The following is a 22,560-nucleotide window of genomic DNA, read 5'->3' on the forward strand; positions in this document are numbered from 1 at the left end:
AGTGTTGCTCCCTAGAAAGGGCCTGCTTCCTCTATAGTTATGCCGCTGCCTGGCAGTAAGAGCTGTTTCATAAGTATGATCTGCTAATATGAAGGTATAGAATATCCCTCTGCTCCCAGGAAGCATGCTTTCCAACAACAGGTAGCTCTTCTTGGATAGTGACAAGTATGGCATTTTCAAATATACAGATTCAAGAATTAAAAGGCATTATAGGCTCACCAGAGTTTCAAAGAGAAAATGCAGACACTTGCTGCAGAGACATCTTCGCTGACAATCATGTTTTGTAGCTGAGAATGAGTAAGGTGTAACAGTCCTTTATTAACAGCTTCAGTCAGCCATTACACTTCAAGCAGGAACATCAACACTAATAGCAGGATAGAAAGTACTAGGTATATAAAGCATAAATCTTGTACACAGTGACATCTACAGGTTTGTATCAACACCACATATTTCAAAAATGAACATTTTATACAAGCTTCATTTCATGGATATACATTTTAAATATAATCATATAACACTAATTTTGGTTACTGTCTCTTTAAATAGCAACTTACCCATGGCAATCCAGGGGCCCTGAGTCCCTTTTGTGTGTGAAAAGTACCGGGAACTGGGAATTACAGCACAGTACCTCCACCTAGGGAACACACCTCAGGGGTATTCCACTAGGAATAATAAAACACACACAGTTTGCAAATGAAACAAGTATAAACCTTATATAAACTGCAGTAAAACTTGGCCAAACTAATACACCATGCACTCCTACACTGGGGACACGTGGGACACTACCTAAATCACTACTTGGTACTTAACTGTTGCTCCAACAGTTAATAATATCAGTTAATAATTTATAATATCAAAGTCCCAATCCTCCAGAAGGGGTTAATAACCACACAGTTCAAACGCTCTTATTCCCCAGGTAGCGCTACCATTTCCCAAAAGTACCTCCCCCGTTGGAATTTATATTTATTATACTGTGTAAAACAAAAATCTGCGGGGAAAAAAACGCTGTAAAAAACTGTGTAAAATAAATGGCGAATTTATCAAGGTGTGTGTAGTTTTACACCATGCAAACAACAGATGTGTCACCATTATTTTACATTGCTTCTGGGGGAAGTCATCCTAAGAAAAAGCGGGTAAAAAAATTTAAACAGTTTCTTTACACAGCAAAGCCTGGCAATGTGCAGTGTATTATGCCACTATTTTTAGAAAACAACATAATAAATATTCCCCTTAAAGTAAAGCAGTAAATCAGTATAAGCAATGCAAAGGACTTATTATATACGTAGGTATTGTTGCTGCCAGCACACAATTCCGAGAGGAACAGCATTTACTCTATTGCCTTCACCAGAAATGGTGATTTCAATTACACCAGCGCATTGCCTGTCAATCTACAAAACATTAGACCACGAGGAGAGCACATGGCAGATGAAAAACTTTTGAAGCCCTGCGCATGCTCCCTTTATTGTATGTGATCACTGACCCTTTTTGTCCTGTCTCCCTTCATCGATCTTGTGTATTGTTTCACAGTGTCAGACTGGGACACCAAGGGCCCACCAAAAAAGTTAGACCAGGGCCCACCAGAAACTTTAGACCACTTTAGACATTTTGTTTATATATTGTTTATTTTGCCCAAACAATAATAAGAATAGAGGATATTATGATGATAATGATTATGTACAAAAATAAAATCAGCCTATCCACTACAAGAGCAGCCACGTACCACTCTGACTTGGCATCCTGCTTATTACTGCACATATTCAGCTCTTGGTGTATCCTCAGAACTGCAACCAACAATCTTTTTAATAAATTCAATTCCAGAGGTACTTCACTTCTTTGTCTGAGTCTTTTTCTTTCGAGGCTCCATGTTATCTGTGTTTACAAAATCTGGATCTGCCAAAGAGATAACTGACATAAACAAAGGGTAATATACAGTGGCGGATTAAGGACATGTGAGGCCCCTATACTACACTTTCCACAGGGCCCCCTTCTAGGGTAGGGTCTTATTTCAGCACGCCACGCTTTTTTAAAAAAAGCCGACCGCCGTGTAAATTATTTCACTGTCTGCAGAAATTATTTAACTATCTGCAGAAATTATTTTACTGTCTGCAGGCTACAAAAATTATTTCACTGTCTGCAGGCTACAAAAATAATTTTACTGTCTGCAGAAAATATTTCACTGTCTGCAGGCTACAAAAATGATTTCACTGTCTGCAGGCTACAAAAATAATTTTACTGTCTGCAGAAAATATTTCACTGTCTGCAGGCTACAAAAATGATTTCACTGTCTGCAGGCTACAAAAATGATTTTACTGTCTGCAGAAATTATTTCACTGTCTGCAGAAATTATTTAACTGTCTGCAGAAATTATTTTACTGTCTGCAGGCTACAAAAATTATTTCACTGTCTGCAGGCTACAAAAATAATTTTACTGTCTGCAGAAAATATTTCACTGTCTGCAGGCTACAAAAATGATTTCACTGTCTGCAGGCTACAAAAATTATTTTACTGTCTGCAGAAATTATTTCACTGTCTGCAGGCTACAAAAATTATTTCACTGTCTGCAGGCTACAAAAATTATTTTACTGTCTGCAGAAAATATTTCACTGTCTGCAGGCTACAAAAATTATTTCACTGTCTGCAGGCTACAAAAATTATTTTACTGTCTGCAGAAATTATTTCACTGTCTGCAGGCTACAACAATTATTTCACTATCTGCAGGCTACAAAAATTATTTTACTGTCTGCAGAAATTATTTCACTGTCTGCAGGCTACAAAAAATATTTTACTGTCTGCAGAAATTATTTCACTGTCTGCAGGCTACAAAAATTATTTTACTGTCTGCAGAAATTATTTCATTGTCTGCAGGCTACAAAAATTATTTTACTGTCTGCAGAAATTATTTCACTGTCTGTAGAAATTATTTCACTGTCTGCAGGCTACAAAAATTATTTTACTGTCTACTGAATTATTTCACTGTGTCTGCAGAGATTATTTCACTGTCTGCAGGCTACAAAAATTATTTTACTGTCTGCAGAAATTATTTCACTGTCTGCAGGCTACAAAAAATATTTTACTGTCTGCAGAAATTATTTCACTGTCTGCAGGCTACAAAAATTATTTTACTGTCTGCAGAAATGATTTCATTGTCTGCAGGCTACAAAAATTATTTTACTGTCTACAGAAATTATTTCACTGTGTCTGCAGAGATTATTTCACTGTCTGCAGGCTACAAAAATTATTTTACTGTCTACAGAAATTATTTCACTGTGTCTGCAGAGATTATTTCACTGTCTGCAGGCTACAAAAATTATTTCACTGTGTCTGCAGAAATTATTTTACTGGGCCCAGCCGGGTGCTCCCTGCACCCTCCCTGCTGCTGGCCGACCCAACCCCAGGCTCACCTGAAGTTTTTAATTAAAAAAACCCCACAAAATTCGACTCTGCCCACTGGCACAGTGCCACTGAGTCCTGCAGGACCGGGTGCTACTGCTACTGCAGCTGCTAGTCTGTTACTTTCTGTCCAGTGTCCACTACTACGCTGGCTGGCCTTGCCCCGTGGCCCATTGGGCCCCCAGCCCACCCCACGTGCCTTGCTTTAGCTAGCTGCCTGCTGGGACTAAGTCTGACTGTCTAAGAGACAATGGAGATTAATACAGTATGGAGTTCCGAGTAAGTTAAGCAGCTGCTGCAAGCTAATAAAAAGCAACTCTTTTGGGCGCTACAACGACGAAGAAAAAAAAGGCAGACAGAGTCAAACTACATGTCTGCTCTGCCTGAGTCTCTGACCGCGTGTGTGCAAAAGTGCACCACGCTCAACTCTTTTAAGCCTTCCGCGCACACCAGTGACGTCACTGGTGAGCGCCTTCCAAACACCCGGTCAGGCTGTTCAGTGTGAAAATAAAAACTGGGTAAATAGATAGGCTGGGCAAAATAAAAAATGTATCTAGTATCTAGTTAGTTAGCCAAAAATGTAATATATAAAGACTGGAGTGAACAGATGTCTAATAAAACAGCCAGAATCCAACTTCCTGCTTTTCAGCTCTATAACTCTGAGTTAGTCAGCGACTTGAAGGGGGGCCACATGGTACATTTCTGTTCAGTGAGTTTGCAATTGATCCTCAGCATTCAGCTCAGATTAAAAAGTAACAGATATGACCCATGTGGCCCCCCCCCCCTCAAGTCTCTGATTGGTTACTGCCTGGTAGCCAGGGTAACCAGTCAGTGTAAACCACGAGAGCTGAAAAGCAGGAAGTAGTGATCTGACTGACATGTTATACATGAATTCACTCCAGCCTTTATACATTACATTTTTGGCTAACTAACATAAACATTTTTTATTTTTTATTTTCTATTTACCCAGTTTTTATTTTTACACTGAACAATTCCTTTAACGCAGAGAGATGCACTGTCATCATCACACTGGGCACACACACGCTGGGCACACATGCCGCATACCTTCTACTTCTCCCAGTCCCAGGCAGGCAGCAAGCCGGGGGGCCTACCTGGACCCAGTGGATTTTTAAAATTAAAAAAAAAATAAGAAATTTTATTAAAAAACCCATGGGCCCCTACCACCAATGGGCCCCTAGGCTATAGCCTAGGGTAGCCTAGGCGTTAATCCTCCTATGAGTAAGTGCTCCAATAGGCACGAAACGCGTTAGGTATCATGTCCTAATACATTTTCTACTTTTTTACATTTGTTTTCGTATTTTTTGGAGACCCTCACATTCCGTTTGGACACATGTTAATCCGCCCCAGGCAATATATTCAGTGTATTATCTCACTCTGCCAAGATCATACCTCTCTCCATACTCACCTGTGTCTACAGAGACTACAAGACCTTGCTCATCTTTGTGTAATTTAAAAAACAGAACACGTGATAAACGTATTAGGATCCAAGTCTTTACCCAATTAGGGACGTTTGGCTGCATGTCAGACAATATCATCATCATGTAGTTAGTTATAACAGAACCAATTATGCTGGTCACCATTAAAATCAGACAAACAGCGCAAAATATACCTGTGTCAACAAACATACAGCTGATTAGTATGTAATATATTAAGAACGTATTAAGGTTTAATATGTGAGCAAAACAGAAAATGGTGTAACAGAACAATGATAATTGTTAAGGGACTGCTTCAAAGAGACAGTAAGAAGAAGAACTGGCGAATAAACAGAAAGACCTAAGTTTAAATATAAAGTGTGTTTAGAGGGTATAAAAAAGGAGGAAAGCAAAATAGCAAATAAAAAGCCAGGGAAGGGAATAACAGGGAATTGACTTTTTGAAGAATTAAAGCAGCCAGACACAGATGGGTAAGACAAAGTTAGGTCAAGGGATAAGGAGTGGGTAGATGAAGAGCATAAACATGACAAAGATGATTTCATTAAAGAACACTAGTTCTGGACAAGTTTTCATTAGAAGATGTTACTGTAATTTGGGTTACAAATGAAACTCAGCGCATATACTTACACACACTCATGGAAACTATATATTAATTGTAGATTTTAGTATCACTATAGCCTTACATATTATGCTTGTCCAAGAATTCATCCAAGACCCTCTCAAAGGTGTTAACAGAATCAGCTCTCACAACATCATCCAGCATGATATTCTACAATCTCACTGTGAAGAACCACATACATTGCCGCAATTAAAAGTTATTTTCCTCTTGTCTAAAGGGGTGGCCTCATGTCGAATGATAGTCCAATGATACAGATGGTCCGCTAGTGCCCTATAATGACCTATAATTTACTTCTTCCATCCGCCTAACCAGTTTGGTTGCACTCTCTCTCTAGCCTATTGATATCCTTCTTAAAGGAGAAGGAAACCCCCAGGGCGCTAAACCCCTCCCCCCCTCCCCTGTGCTGCCCCCCTCCCTCCTCCCCCTGGCCTACCTGTCCCCCTGGGCAAATGCCCCTAACTTTTTACTCACCCCTCTGCGCAGGTCCTGTCCACGGAGTACGCAGTCGCCATCTTCTCCCACGCGCGTCTTCTTCCTGCTCTGATCAGCGTTTTCTGGCGCATGCGCAGTAGGAACAGGTACCGGTACGGCTCTACTGCGCATGCGCCGAATGTCACGAAGTGAAATCGGAAAACTTCGTGACATTCGGCGCATGCCCAGGGCCAGGCCCCCACCCCACGGGTGCTCATGCATGTGCATGCAGGATTGCACATGCACTCGTATATGCAATCATGCTACAGAAAGAGAGGGCAGCAACCATGATACGACAAGGGTCAAGATTAGGGGCAGCGATGGAAGAGTGCCTCTTCTGCCTACTGCTAGTTCCGGCCCTTCAGATCCCTGCGGTACTCCACTGACAACAGTGGTCCATTTAGAAAATATTCAATTTACCACCACTCTTTGTACTCTATCCTTTAGCCAATTCTCTATCCAAGTATAAATACTATTCTCCAGTCCAACATTCCTTAATTTAACCATTAACTTCCTGTGTGACACTGTATCAAAAGCTTTACCAATGTCCAAGGGGATTATATTGACTGTCAATGCAGAGTTAAGGTTCCCGCTCAGCACCTCATAAAAGGCAAATAAATTTGGTACAGGTATGGGATCCATTATCCAGAACCCCATTATCCATAAAGATCCAAATTACAGAAAGGTTGTCTATCATAGATTCCATTTTATCCAAATTATTACAATTTTTAAAAATTATTTCCTTTTTCTCTGATATAATAAAACAGTAACTTGTAATTGATCCAAACAAAGATATAATTAATCCTTACTGGAAGCAGAACCATTCTATTGGTTTTATTTAATGTTTAAATTATTTTCTAGTAAATGTAAGGGATGAAGATCCAAATAATGGAAAGATCTGTTATCCAGAAAGCCAAGGTCCCGAGCATTATGGATAACAGGTCCCATACCTGTCTTTTGATTTGCAATGAAGTCAAGAATTTTATCAAGTGAAGTATCTTATCTCATGTCAGACTAACCCGCCTATAGTTTTGAGGCTGAGAACAGGATCCCATTTTAAATAGCAGCACCACATTAGCAATTTGCCAGTCTCTTGGCACCATGCCAGACCTCAATGAATCCTGAAAGATTAAGTAAACAGGTTTGCCAATCACAGAGCTAAGCTTGCTTAGTACCCTGGAATGAATATCATACGTTCTTGGACCCTTGTTTATCTTTACATGTTCTAGTCTCTTAAATCTCCCTTTGTGTGAGCCATGCATCATTTGTTGAATTAACAGAATTTAGACTATTTAGAAGGAAACCTTCATTACTTGTGTAAACAGATGAAAAATAAAAGTTCAGCTTGACTTCAACTTGAAGGCCTTAAAAGCATGTCTTTTCTTACCAACCTACTTTTCTGTCAAACCCCAAAGGTTCTGCTTTACGATGACGTCCCTTGCTTACAAGGGAAATATACTGACATGTATATTTATTTAGCAGCATTTTAAAGACATCCTATTTTTGCAGGGCAGGAACTAGGGTGATATAGAGGAGGCACCTGCCTAGGGCTCAACAACGGGTTGCGGGGGGTGCTTGGCAGGTACCTGTAAAAGTATCTTCTGTCTACCTCTAGTTCATTTTCGCTGCCCTGTGTCAGTCTCACCTCTCTCCCCTCCCACCTGCTGCTCTCCCCTCACTCCCATGCCCTGCCCTCCGCTACTGTGCATATGTGTGTGCACACAGTTGTGTTTGTGCGTGGCCGCATTTGTGTGAGTGCGCAGACCTGGCCCTGCATTTTTGTTCTGTATTTAACCCTGTGAAAAGCCTTTCTCAGTTAATATGTTGCAGATATCTGAATAATTCAAGCCACTCATAACAACTTGACCTAGTTGTGAGGCCGCTTCTGTATGTAAAAGTAGATGGGCTTCATTCTCGTCACTTATACGAGGTGGTTTGTAGCATATACCAATGATCATTTTCTTTTTAACTTTTTGCCCAGTCGAAATCTTATACTATCTTATAGGTTATACTTCTGATGTCACATTCTCATAAAAAAAGAAAATGCACTCCTGTAAGGTGCAGGACACTATAAAAGCCACATATTAAGAGTTGTTGTAAAATACAGTGAAAATTTTATTTTGTTAATAAACATTCCATTTATCACTGAGATTTCTTCTCTTCAGTTGGGCCTGCTTAGATCTTACTAATATATGACATATATGATATTACTGATAAATAATGGGAAGTTAATTGGCTTATGAACCACATTTATTAAGAACCAGGTGAACTCTACAGCTGTCATTTATAACTATGAGTGCAGTGAGTAAAGTGCAATTTTGAGCAAATTCGCCATGGTTTTTCCCCCAATGTAGTGTTTTCCAGCTTTGTTGTGGCCCCAAGATGACAAAGTGATTATTCATTTTGATCTGCTCTACTCGGAACCAGTTTTTTTATGATTTGATATGATAAATATGATTGAACAATAATTACATAAGGACATTAGGTGATTTTATTCATGTTGCATGTTACTCACCTAATACAGGGGGGCTGTCAGAACTAGGCACCATATCATTTAAGATAAGCAAGAGCACAGAGAAACCCAGAACTACAGTTATTTTGAATCCAAGCCTTTCTCCAGAGCCCAACTGTATGAACATACTGGCAATATCCAGGAGAACCATGGAGCATGCTGGAATGATGATATTAATCACATAAACAACAGAGGCCCATTTTATTGTAATCTGGGAAGGAGAAAAAATAAAAAAAGTAAGATAAATAATTGAGAACAACAAGGCTATCTTCTGTGGTACATTGTATACCATTCTGCTAAATGTCATAAAATGAAAGACTTTTTGATTTTGTGCATTTCTTACTGAGAGCATTGGGTGTGGTGATGCAGTGAATACACCAGCACTTTGATGTTGAGGATCTCCCTGTTTTTAATTGCATAAACCTAAAGGTTACTGGACCCTCATGAAAAAAATGTTGAAGCCCTCAAAACTGCCCCAAAAGATAATTCCAACAAATCATTTAAATACTGCTACTGTATTCTACAGTATACTGAAAAGGCAATCATATTATGTCCCCCGTTTTAGATATGCATCACAGTTGCTGTCGCGGTGCCTTTAAAAATACATCACATGGAATAACAAAAGGAATTCAAGCAATTAAGTTTTGTTCCTAAACTTTCCATTTTCATGGTATATCCTATAGCAGGGATCCCCAACCTTTTGAACCTGTGAGCAACATTAAGAAGTAAAAGGAGTTGGGGAGCAACACATGCATGAATAATGTTCTTGGAGATGCTCTGTAAAACCAATTTGCACTTAGCATCTGATCAGCAGCTTCCATGTTTGTGTTTTCAAACCCAGCAAATGAGCTTCAACCTACTGGTATTGCTAAGCTAAAACTTGTTTTTTTTTTCTCAGTGTTTAGCTGTTTCAGCAGTTATGAATACATTTTTACAATTCACTTGTCCTTTTTTCCTCACCTCTACTGACTCCTCTATTTCTGATTTTTAAATGTAGCAACAAAGGTCACCCAATTTATCATCTGCAAAGGGCTGTGCTTCATTAATAAAGCTGCCTTGTTACTCAAAGTACATATTTTGTGGGTTATTTACTAAAATTCGACTTTTTCTCACTTTAAAAAACAAATTCAACCAAACTCCCAAATGCCCGTAATTACCAATAATTATTCTCAATAAAAACAGTTGCGACAAGTCAAGCCTCAATTCGAATCATACAACTTCATCAAACTGTTGCTCGAATTTATCAGATTATAAACTGAAAACCAGTGCAAACAGAATCCTGACGGTAAAAAACAAGTTCCAGTTGTTAAAGGGGCCATTGACTTCTACATGATTTTGACAGGTTTAAAATTAAGTATTTTTGGATTCGGATTTTTAGCATCTTAGGAGCATAATAAATCTGAAAAAACAGGTTTTTTTTCTCTAAAAATTCTGATTTTCTGCTCTTTAAAACTCAACCAGAAAATTTTGAGGCTTGATAAATAGGCCATTTTGTGTCTGTATAAATTACACTAGCAACTATTATATAAGAGAGGTGGTGTCTCCTTGGTTCTGCCCCTGACTAAATTTGAGAGAGCGTAAGAACTATAGCCGGCATGCCTTCATCATTCATTCAACCCTCTGGTAGCAGAGCGAGCATAGCACCTTAAAGCTGCAACGGAAAATCCATATTACAAAGAAGAACGAGGATTCAAAAGGTACAGATGATAAAGAAGAAGGAGAAGAAAATGGAAAAGGGAAAAGAAGAGAAAACAATTAAAAGCTGGAAGAAAAGAACCAGGAATGAGGGGAACAAGACAAGCAGAAAAGAAGGAGCATAATGTAAGGCTCCATAAGAACTTGGGATTTCTTTCTACATATATATATATAAATATATATATATATATATATATATATATATAGACCTGCTCATGAATGGTTCTCCCTGTATTTACACATGGATAGTGACAGCAGAACAGTAGTCTAAGCGATAGGCTTTTAAATTATTGATTCTTCAATGTATAATTTAAATCACTACCTTTTTCCAGAAGATTACCAGTGAAGGGAGGGTGCTATATACTCTCTAGAAAAAACACAAGTGTTCCATTCCATTAATGGAATAGAACAGGTACAAAACATTTCTTGTCTTGGCACATAAATAATATATTCTCAGCTACCCGGTGTCTGATCTTAAGTGACCCTGATGTTGACACCAAAAGTCTTTCCCAAATGCCAGTGAGGAGGATTGTTGAAACAAGTGATTTGTTTCTAATCACAGAAGAGCAACCTGTAAATACTGTGCATTCTAATAACAGGAAAGCGTACTGACTCTTGGCACAAACCTGCAGGCTACATTTTCACCAGTGTTAAAAGTATGGTGAAAGTTAAAGTGAAATGTTGAAAGTGTATATGAAAAAGCAACTTTGATTGGTCTTTGAGGCTGCAGCTATCACCATAATAGTGGGGTCAGAACATGGTTCTTTGCTGATCACCATATAATGTGGATACGTGCCAAAACAGTTAATACAGCATGCATTAGGATTTGAAGCATCCATAAAATGACTAGTTGGCCACTATACAGAACACACATTTTTAAGCCTATTTTTTTTCTTGCATGAATAGCATTCCTTAATCTCCCGGCAGTACCACAGCAGGAGACAGCACAATATATATTCTATCAGTCTCACATTTCATAAATGTATAGGTCTGGTTTCCAAAGTGTATCTCCCAGAGTGTTAAATTCCTGAATCTCACAGAAGTCACTTGGGTTCCAGGATATGTATTCATTGATCCATTCCTAGAAAAAAAATCAATATAAAGCAATCATCTTTATTATACATTGTGTCTATATATTACACTGTTGTGTACTAAATCCAAACTTACTCCCTCATATACTATACATGAAATTGTATGTTCTTTAAAGCGTATGATGTAGTAAATGGCAATACCAGGCCAAAAGTTAAAAACAACCAAGGCACACACACACACCTCCTGATAAATCCCCCCATTAATACATAGTAACATAGTAACATAGTAAGTAAGGTCGAAAAAGACACATGTCCATCGAGTTCAACCTTTTTTTTTTTTTTTTTTATTTACTACCTATCTGCCAGTTGATCCAGAGGAAGGCAAAAAAAAACCCATCTGAAGCCTCTCCAATTTGCCTTAGAGGGGGAAAAATTCCTTCCTGACTCCAAAATGGCAATCGGACTAGCCCCTGGATCAACTTGGACTATGAGCTATTTCCCATAACCCTGTATTCCCTTACTTGCTAAAAAGCCATCCAACCCCTTCTTAAAGCTATCTAATGTATCAGCCAGTACAACTGATTCAGGGAGAGAATTCCACATCTTCACAGCTCTCACTGTAAAAAACCCCTTCCGAATATTTAGGCGGAACCTCTTTTCTTCTAATCGGAATGGGTGACCTCGTGTCAGCTGGAAAGACCTACTGGTAAATAAATCATTAGAGAGATTGTTATATGATCCCCTTATATATTTATACATAGTCATCATATCACCCCTTAAGCGCCTCTTCTCCAGCGTGAACATCCCCAATTTGGCCAGTCTTTCCTCATAGCTAAGATTTTCAATACCTTTTACCAGCTTAGTTGCCCTTCTCTGTACCCTCTCTAATACAATAATGTCCTGTTTGAGTGATGGAGACCAAAACTGTACGGCATATTCTAGATGGGGCCTTACAAGTGCTCTATACAGTGGAAGAATGACCCTCTCCTCCCGTGACTCTATGCCCCTTTTAATACAGCTCAAGACCTTATTTGCCCTTGATGCTGCTGACTGGCAATGCTTGCTACAGCCAAGTTTATCATCTACAAGGACTCCAAGGTCCTTTTCCATAATGGATTTGCCTAGTGCAGTCCCATTAAGGGTATAAGTGGCTTGGATATTTTTACATCCCAGGTGCATGACTTTACATTTATCAACATTGAATCTCATTTGCCACTTAGCTGCCCAGATTGCCAGTTTGTCAAGATCCTGTTGCAAGGATGCCACATCCTGGATGGAATGAATTGGGCTGGATAATTTGTGTCATCTGCAAACACTGATACATTACTTACAACACCCTCCCCTAAGTCATTAATGAACAAGTTAAATAAAAGTGGACCCAATATTGAGCCCTGGGGGACCCCACTAAGAACCTTACTCCAAGTAGAGAATGTCCCATTAACAACCACCCTCTGTACCCGATCCTGTAGCCAGTTTCCTATCCATGTGCAAACGACTTCATTAAGCCCAACAGACCTTAGTTTAGAAAGCAGTCGTTTGTGGGGCACAGTATCAAACGCTTTGGCAAAATCCAAATAGATCACATCTACTGCCCCCCCACTATCCAGAATCTTACTTACCACATCATAAAATGCAATCAAATTCGTCTGACATGACCTATCCTTCATAAAGCCATGCTGATTGTTGCTCATAATGCCATTCATTAGGACAAAATTTTGAATGTGATCCCTTAACAAGCCTTCAAATAATTTGCCCACCACAGATGTCAAGCTTACTGGCCTATAATTGCCAGGCTGAGATCGTAATCCCTTTTTAAATATTGTAATAACATCAGCTTTTCTCCAATCCATAGGCACCATACCAGATGACAGTGAATCTGAGAAAATCAGAAATAAGGGCTGGTCTAAAACTGAACTAAGCTCTCTTAGAACCCGGGGGTGTATGCCATCAGGCCCTGGAGCCTTGTTTACATTAATTTGTATTAAAGCTTTTTGAATCATATCCTGAGTCAGCCACTGACTAGATTGAGCTGAACCATTCGTGCAGTTATTAAGTGAGCCTGTGAACCCAGACTCCTCTATTGTATACACTGAAGAAAAGAACTGATTTAACACATTCACTGATGTGCTGTGTTGATGCTTTCAAATACAGAAAGGGCAGAACTTGGGTAGGCAGGCAGAAGAGGTTTGTGCCTTGTGCACCCCCACTGTTGCATTGTAGGCACTTCTGCCTACCCTAAGTTCTATCTAGCCCTGGTCACTAACGCAAAAGTTATCTTAGTTTTAGTATAGAGACCTGTACAGGTATAACTAATCAGGCATGCACTTATTTCCATCCTGCAGACCCAAAAAACTGTACCTGCAACACACATTTTCTACCCACTAGAGCCCATAAAACAACATGTTAACATTATACTATACATCCTTTTTGAACATGCGCTCAATAAATGATGCTTCTGCTATCTTGCACTAAAGAAGGATCTTAAACCAGCTGACTTTTTTAAATTCCTGTTAGAAATAAACCATCCAAGTTCTGCTGAGCAGAGGAGAACTTAGGGAATGATTTGTTTATTCAGAGAGCTTATTTATCTTTGAACTGTTTGGGGGTAAGTTCATTGAAAAACAAACAGATTTTCTGTTAGTGTTTGGCAAAACATTAAAAAAATATCTTTACAAAGTTTATACTGTCCCCATTATAGAATAGAAATGACATCATAAATCCAGTAGTGATATCATCGTACGGTAGGGTTGCAAGCAAAGCAGAAGAGTCTACTTGAAGACCTGCTACCTGATATGCTGAACCTCCCCAAGTCCCCATACCTGCAATTTTACCAACAATCCTCTTGGGTTACAACCAACTAGGCATTTTTTATGACTTTCCAAAATGGTGTAAAAATGCTAAATGTGTATTACTATAGAAAATACAGTAATATGCTTGTAAAACACATATTTTACATGCTGGTTTCTGCCAAAAAATAATTTTCACGTGTAGAAACTGATACGCCAGAACATACTCTCTGCACTAGAAGAGACAAAATTCTATTTTTAAAAATGGAATTTTGGCTCCTAAACGTCCAAAGAGGGACTTTTTGCTGCCCCTGGTAAACTCTGAGGCACTGCCATCAGAGGCAACTTGCTTCTAAGTGCATTTCAGTGCGGAAAAGCCGGAAATGCATAAGTGGATTTCAGTGTGGTTTTGAGTGTGGCAATGTAAGTGGATTTCATCATGGAAATGTGTGCATTTTCACCACAAAATCCACACGGTGAGAGTGCACACAGGCTGTGGCAGTGCCTGTTAGTGTAGACTCCAGAGTGGGTTAAGAAGAGTGGATGCATTTAGGCCAAAAGAGATTGCCTATTACTAAGTGCTAGGTAAGCATGAAACGAGTTAGGCGGCATAATGGGGTAATTTTTGACTTTTAATATGTGAAATAAACGTATACTTTTTATTTTTAAGCACGGTTCTGGGATTATTTTTCAAAAGTTATAGTTATACCTCTGTTTGGCTACTAGAGGTTCCCAGTGTGCTACAACATACTTTACTAGGCCTCTTATCCAAGGGACTTGTATGTTCCAAATGTGGCTTTAGCCTTACACCCTCCATAAACAAAATATATAACAGTATCACAGCAATATACTGTAAACTGCAGGTCTCATAACACTTGTTCAGACACAATATCAACACACAACTATATAATGGTAATATATGTGGCATTGTAATGGCAATCCCAAGGCTATTATTAAGACAGGTCGCTATTGCCATGAGGAAGTATCTTGGTGCCTAATATCAAATGCTTATTAACATGACTGATTAGTGATTAATATAAAAATGAAAAGGAGATCTTACCAAAGTTAACCGGACATATGATATAAGTTTTTGGGAACTTGTGTCCTGAAAGAAACAGCAGAACATTTTGTGTAAAATGGATAGTTTTTAAGTTATCTGCTTTTAGAAAGCTGTGAAATCAGTCACATTTAACTGTGCTGCTCGTTGTTGCTGTACAGTGGAAATTGTGAAAGACTCACTAGTAATGTTTAAAGAGGCTGTTCACTCTTTGTTCAGTTCAGTTGTGATTGTTCACCAGAAATGAAGACCTTTTTCAATTGCTTTCCATTTAAAATTGTTTACGGTTTTTCCAAAATGGAAGTTTAACATTCCTGTCTGATGAGTCTGTCAGCTCAGTGATCCGGATGCAGAATCTGAACTGTTACAATTTGCTACATTACTACATTACTTGATACATTTCTCAGCAGCATTTGTGGAATATTTGCAACTATTGTATCAAATTTAACAGCTACAGCTGCCTTTAATGAAACTCGGGGATTGTGCGGTCACAATCTGCACCCTAAATCCAGAACCGGTGCTAGGATCCCTGGCCTCGGCTCTTGCTTCTGCCTTTAACAACCACCTTTCACTTCGGGAGGAGCCCTCAGCTAATTGGATGCCACCAGGTCTTAATAAGAGAGGCGCCAAGGTCAGACAGGCAGAGGTCGGTTCAGGCGGAGTTAAAGCAAGGTCAATCTGGTCGGGGTCGGTACAGGCAGCATTCAAGGATAGTCAGACAGGCAAGGGTCAAAACTGGTAGAATCAGAATAGTCAGGCAGGCAACGGTTAGAATAATCAGAGTTCATGATAGTCAGGCAGGCATGGGTCAATATTGGCAGAGTTCAGAGTAATCAAACGGGCAGGGATTGAAAACCAGGAATTAAAACACGAGAAATCACACCCAGCAAACTAGTAGAAACTACAATATATACAACAAAATGATATCCTTTAAATTCCAAAAAGCAGAACCAGCAAAAGCAGACAAGTTTGGGACTGATAAAGATTCCCCTTGATAATGGACTTTGTATCTTAAGTGTGAGGGTTTCTCATTTTTGCTGGTTCTGCCTTTTTTGTGTATCCTTGTGGTGTGTATATGAATTGCATTTGATCTTTTTCTGGTTTATATTGAAATTAGCTACAAAAAACTGTTTTTGCAGTTACTAACTTGTGCAAGCCAAGACATTTGTGCCACTACACTCTGCCTGCCTCTCTAATGTAGATTGTAGCCCTCTTATATAAAGTTTGCACCACTGATAACACATTCCACTTATCTATGGTTAAACATATGAAGCATTGGAAACTGGACCCAAATGGTTCTTGCTAACCTGAAATATGTTGTGTTATTATGTTTAACCACTGGTAAACGTCAGAAAGGACCTGGTAAGGAAGAACCTGGACAGTTTTGTTGTGTTAATATTCCATTTATCTGTCAGAATTTTGAACAGAGCAGAACAATACAGATATGTTCCTGAATGTTGCTGATCATTAATGCCAATAAGTTATAATAATGATATCATAAGCTATGATTAGCAGCTACAACAAAAATGTTTCAAAAACAACAAGGATGCTGGTCTCACCAAGTTGCCAATCATGTACAGTGTTATGTCTATAAAGACTTTTGATGGTTTCTGCCAGTCCTTCACTGGACGCAGACCTACACCTGGAATACTTCCCAAACTGATATTTTGTAGCACATCATTGAAGGAACAGTTACGCTCACATTGAATTCCACCTGCAATGCAGAGAAAGCACATCAATGAGATCTGGATAGAAGATAAGGGCTGATATTAGAAAGACCATTATATATGTTAGGGATGCACCGAATCCACTTTTTTGGAATCCGTCGTGAAAGATTACCGAACCGAAGCCTAATTTGCATATGCAAATTAGGGATGGGAAGGGGAAAACATTTTTTACTTCCTTGTTTTGTGACAAAAAGTCACGCAATTTCCCTCCCGCCCCTAATTTATTTATGCAAATTAGGATTCGGATTCGGTTTGGCCGGGCAGAAGGATTCGGCCGAATCCGAATCCTGCTGAAAAAAGCTGAATCCCGAACCGAATCCTGGATTCGGTGCATCCCTAATATATGTTTAATTGAGGGAAAGATGCCTGCAAATAATCTCATACTAAAGGTTTGTGAAAACCCATGACACACAGACTTTCGTTTCAGTGGCATATTTTTGGTGGTGTAATTTTTAGGGGAACTTAGTTTTACACCGTACTGAAGCAGATTGTATTGTTTGAGAGAATGCCGTGTGTGAGGATTGTGCAATACTGTCATTGGGTACAGAAAATGTTCTACAAAGACTTCATTCACCCAGATCATGAAATACAGTATGTAGTAAAATAGAGTTAAAAGGTTGAACTTGATGGACGTGTGTCTTTTTTCAATTTAACTTACTATGTTACTATGTAGCAGAATTCATTCTAAAGCAACTGGGCTTTAGGAGTATTCTTGAACCTCCCTGCCCATTCAGTTGAATTGAAGAAGCCACTCTGATGAGTGGTAAAACATTTTCAAGAATACAAAAAAAAAAAAAAAAAGTACAGTTACACTACTAGATACTTTAAAACAGAAAGACTTTTTAGATTTTCTTTTACAATAAGTTTTCTATGCATAGGTGCTAAATCATTTGTAGCAGGGTACCTACGCATTGCTAGCTGAATATCCTGTTTATTCTGGGAAGCCAGTACAAGGGCTAGTTGTCACTGTTGGCTTATAACAATGACAGGACTGTGTGAAATGGGTGTTATCAGGGGCGATCCTAGCCAACTTCATTTTTGCCGCCCCCGCCTCCCCACGTCACTCACCTTCAGCGCCAGATGGGGTCGGTGGGGGGAAAAAAACAATTGCGCTCTCTGCACCAGAAGCGCAGAATTTCCGGGTTTAAAACCGGAAATTCGGCTCTTCGTTACCAGGAGCGGCATTTTTGCCACCCCTGGCAACCAGGGGGGCACTGCCACCTGAGGCGAGTGCCACAATTCGCCTCATTGGCGGAGCACCCCTGGGTGTTATGGACAATGAATGGCTTCATCTGACTTAATGGTTTTGTTGTGATGGCATTTTTAAAATTTATAAATAATCTCTTGCATAAACTACAGATACAGATATGCTCCTGAATGTTGCTGATCATTAATGCCAATAAGTTATAATAATGATATCATAAGCTATGATTAGCAGCTACAACAAAAATGTTTCAAAAACAACAAGGATGCTGGTCTCACCAAGTTGCCAATCATGTACAGTGTTATGTCTATAAAGACTTTTGATGGTTTCTGCCAGTCCTTCACTGGACGCAGACCTACACCTGGAATACTTCCCAAACTGATATTTTGTAGCACATCATTAAAGGAACAGTTACGCTCACATTGAATTCCACCTGCAATGCAGAGAAAGCACATCAATGAGATCTGGATAGAAGATAAGGGCTGATATTAGAAAGACCATTATATATATGTTAGGGATGCACCGAATCCACTTTTTTGGAATCCATCGTGAAAGATTACCGAACCGAAGCCTAATTTGCATATGCAAATTAGGGATGGGAAGGGGAAAACATTTTTTACTTCCTTGTTTTGTGACAAAAAGTCACGCTATTTCCCTCCCCCTGGATATTTGAGTGCTGGACACCACTCAAATATCATTGATGGTATGTAGAGTTAGATCAGCAGGAAAGAATGTTAGCACATTGCCTAGAAATATATGTGAGAATTAAATATTACTTCATATAAGGACACATGGGGGACAATGTTCCCTCTATTGCCTTTTCGTCTATGAGTAGAAAAATGTTATTATGAGTGCACATGTTAACCTAAAAAAATAGATGTCATTAATAATAATAAATAATAACTCTCATGCTGAAATGTTTGTGAGTACCCAGTCATACTGTACTTGTTGTACCTGTTGTACTGACGTGCAAAAATGATAAACACCAGTGTGATGCAATTGTACCTTTAAATACTAAACTATATTATAATTTTTATTTGTTTTGTTTGTGTCAAAAATTCCACAATCAACAGATTTACTAAGGTTCTGTGATAAAATCTACTCACCCTGGTGGTCCAGTGGTGCGGCGGGGACGCCCACCGCGTGGTTCTTCTTCTAAAAATTACTTCAGAAGAGTAAAGAAAAGAAAGAGAGAGAAGAAAGAAAAAAGAGAAAAAAACAAACAAACAAAAAAAAAGCAAACTTAAGTGAAGAGATATATCTGAGTAGATCTACTCCTCCAGATTTCAAAAATAACGGCTTAGGCTTTACCCATCGATTCCAATAAAAATAAGGACAGTGGGTTATCAAATGTTGTCGTTTAAAATATACATCAGCTTTTCCATTATCATTATGTTATTCACTTTGTGTTTTACTAGGTTGAAGTCTAATACTGATGAGCGCCACACCCTGGCAATGACCTGTTTGGTAGCACTAAAAATGACCATTGCCAATTTAAACTGAGTTAGGGCCTCAATTGGCTTATTTAATAAAGCCTCATATGGGTTATTTTGTATCGTACAGTTGAAAACATTGTCAATCATAGTATAGGTTCGGGTCCATAATCTTTTGACTCTAGGACAGTCCCACCAAATGTGACCCATTGTACCTGACGCATTGCATCCACGAAAACAATTAGGCGATTGCCGCGGAAAGCACTTTGCTAGTCTGAATGGAACCATATACCATCTCAACAATACCTTAAAAGAGGTCTCCTGAATATAGGCATTAATAGAGCATTTGGTAGGTTGCCCCAACATTTTTTCCTAAACCTCCAACGTTTGTGGGTCTCCCAACTCCTGGTGCCAATCATTAATAAATTTGAGTTGTAACACCGGGATAACGGCTATCAGGTCTATATATATCGCTGAAACACTTTTAGGACCTAGTGGTTTAGAGATAAAAATTTGTTCAAAAGTTGTTAAAGAAACCCTATCTTTGCTGTCTTTGCTGTTCAATAACGATGAAATATAGTGATGTATTTGTGCCAGGCGAAGTATTTCTTCTGGGGGAATATCGAACCTGGCTATCACCCGAGCATGCGTTGGCAGAGATCCGGTTTTAGTTAGGTCCCAGACCCTCTTTATTCCCGCATTTTGCCACCATTCAAAACTATCCGCTTTCCCCGGGGGGAAGGCAGGATTGGAGATCCAACTCAGTAGTGGGGATAAAGGAGATTTAAGCATACACCACTTATTAGTTCAATCCCACAACCCTACTGCTTGCTTCAAAATCTGGTTTGTTATTTTTGGTTTAAGCGCCTTAAGCACCCATAGTAGATTTGACAAGGAACAATCAATTAGCTCAGCCCCTTCCAATTGTACCCACAATGGGGGAGACGAAAGAGAGTGCCATTTGGCCATATGACTTAACTGGGCGGCAACGAAGTACTTCTTAAAGTCAGGGACCCCTAAACCCCATTCGAATTATGACGGGACATATATTTCCTCGCTATTCTGGGTTTGGTCCTATTCCAAATATAAGCATAACAAATTTTGGTAAGAGATTGAAAAAAAACAGGTTGGGGGGACCAGGGTATTGCTGACAGATAAAATTATAAAATTCTAGGCAAAATGACAATTTTAATCGCCTGGATTTTGCCAGTCCAAGAGACCAAAGGATCTTTCCAATTGTTGAGGGTATTCCTTATTTGTTGTAGCAATCCGGGATAATTCACCTTGTTCAGAGAATGGAGTGAGTCAGATAAGTTGATGCCCAAGTATGTGAGCGAGGAAGTCTCCCACGTAAAATCGAAATTCATCTTAAGTAATTTAATTTGCGCTAGGGGTAAAGTAATATTTAAGGCACGGGATTAAGAGGAGTTAATGACCAATCCCGACAAATTACCAAAGGTCTCCAGGATCTTATAAACATTTGGCAGTGATGTTAGAGGTCTTGTGAGAATCAATATCACGTCGTCTGCATAAAGGGTGCATTTATATTCTAAACCCTGAAACCGTCAGACCAGAAACATTATGGTTTTGACAAAGAGCGCAGGCTAGGGGTTCTATCGCCAACAGAAACAATAATGGGGAAAGGGGGCACCCCTGACGTGTCCCCCGTTTCATCACAATAGGACATGACTTCCCTAACATGCTAACCTTCGAAATCGGTTCTTTATTAAGGGCACTAATATATTGCAGAAAATGACGTGGAAACGTATACTTTTCCAGAATAAATAAAAGATAAGGCCAACTCACGGAATCAAATGCCTTATTAATATCCAGTGAAAGAAGCATTGTGGGAGTGGCAGAGGAGGCAGCATGGTTGATTAAGTGTACCAGTTTACGTATATTATCTGCTGTTTGTCTTCCTCTGACAAAACCACACTGATCTAGATGTATTATACGATGTAGAAAGGTGTTCATACGTGTTGCGAGAACCTTCGCCATCAACTTTATATCCACGTTTAACAACGATATAGGACGGAAATTCTCGCAGCAGGTAGTGTCTCGACCCTGTTTAGGTATGACCACCAATCTAGCCTCCAGGGTTTCTGGTCTAAAAGTTCCACCTTTTGGGATTTCTAAGAACATCCGATTTAAGTGAGGAGCTAACGTAGTTGCAAAAGTTTTATAATAAAGTGGGGAATACCCATCAGGGCCTGGAGTTTTGGAAGTTCTTAACTCCTTAATTGCCGCGAGAATTTCCTCTATCGAGATAGGTTGGGACATTTATTCTATCTGTTTAAGCTCTAAAGTCTGAATCTGAACCTGAGACAGCCATTTCTCAGCTTTAGAAATAGAAAACTCACCAGATTGGGTATAAAGTTTTTGATAAAATGTGGCAAATTCTTTAATAATTTTTTCCGGATTTGCAGACTGGCCATATCCTTTAATCTTTAGGGAAGTAAACGGGCTGGAATTGTAGTACTTATTGAGTTTACGAGCTAATGGATAATCAGCCTTGTTTCCTTTGGCATAAAACTTTTGTTTGGCCCACTGTAGGGCTTTATCCGCCTGATATGTCAACAGTAAGTTAAGTTCAGTTCTAATTTTTTGTACTTTTTGTTGTTGATCCCTAGTAGGGGTATTAAGCAGAGTCTTTTCTTGCTCAGCTAATCCTTAGTTAAACTATCTATCTTTCCCTTTCTCAATTTTTTCCTCCTGGCTCCAATCCGAATAAATACCCCTCTCATCACTGCTTTGTGGAACTCCCAAACTATCCCAGGGGACATGTCAGATTGGGCATTAGTAGCAAGAAATTGCTTAAGTTCCTGGTCAAGTTGAGTGACCACTTCCTTGTCACCCAAAAAGGGTATCATTTAATCTCCATCTGAACTTCCCCTGTCCAGCAGTTAAATTAGTAAGTACAGTCAACACCGGGGAATGGTCAGACCACGTGTAAGGGGGGTTAAGGGTTAATGCCCCGCCGTTACCATGGAAACCAGTCCTCACTGCAAAGATGGAAATCCACACCGATGGTAAATCAAAACGAAGAATATTTATTGGAACACTTCAACAAGATCTGTTAACGTTTGTACAGTCCAAGCACATTCCAAAGGTGTCAATTCCTCCCTTTCTTGCAGAGCAATAACTTCTTGTATAGCGAACCCCTCACACAGAGTTACTAAAG

At 39.3% G+C, this 22,560-nt stretch overlaps 1 pseudogene; it reads right to left on the reverse strand.

Moving 5' to 3' along the window:
• Positions 1-1,620: 1,620 nt before the first annotated feature.
• LOC108714963 lies at positions 1,621-21,659 on the reverse strand (annotated as a pseudogene).
• Between the last annotated feature and the right edge of the window lie 901 nt (positions 21,660-22,560).

The sequence above is a fragment of the Xenopus laevis genome, chromosome 4S (genome assembly GCF_017654675.1).
Source record: "Xenopus laevis strain J_2021 chromosome 4S, Xenopus_laevis_v10.1, whole genome shotgun sequence".
NCBI classification, from domain to species: domain Eukaryota; kingdom Metazoa; phylum Chordata; class Amphibia; order Anura; family Pipidae; genus Xenopus; species Xenopus laevis.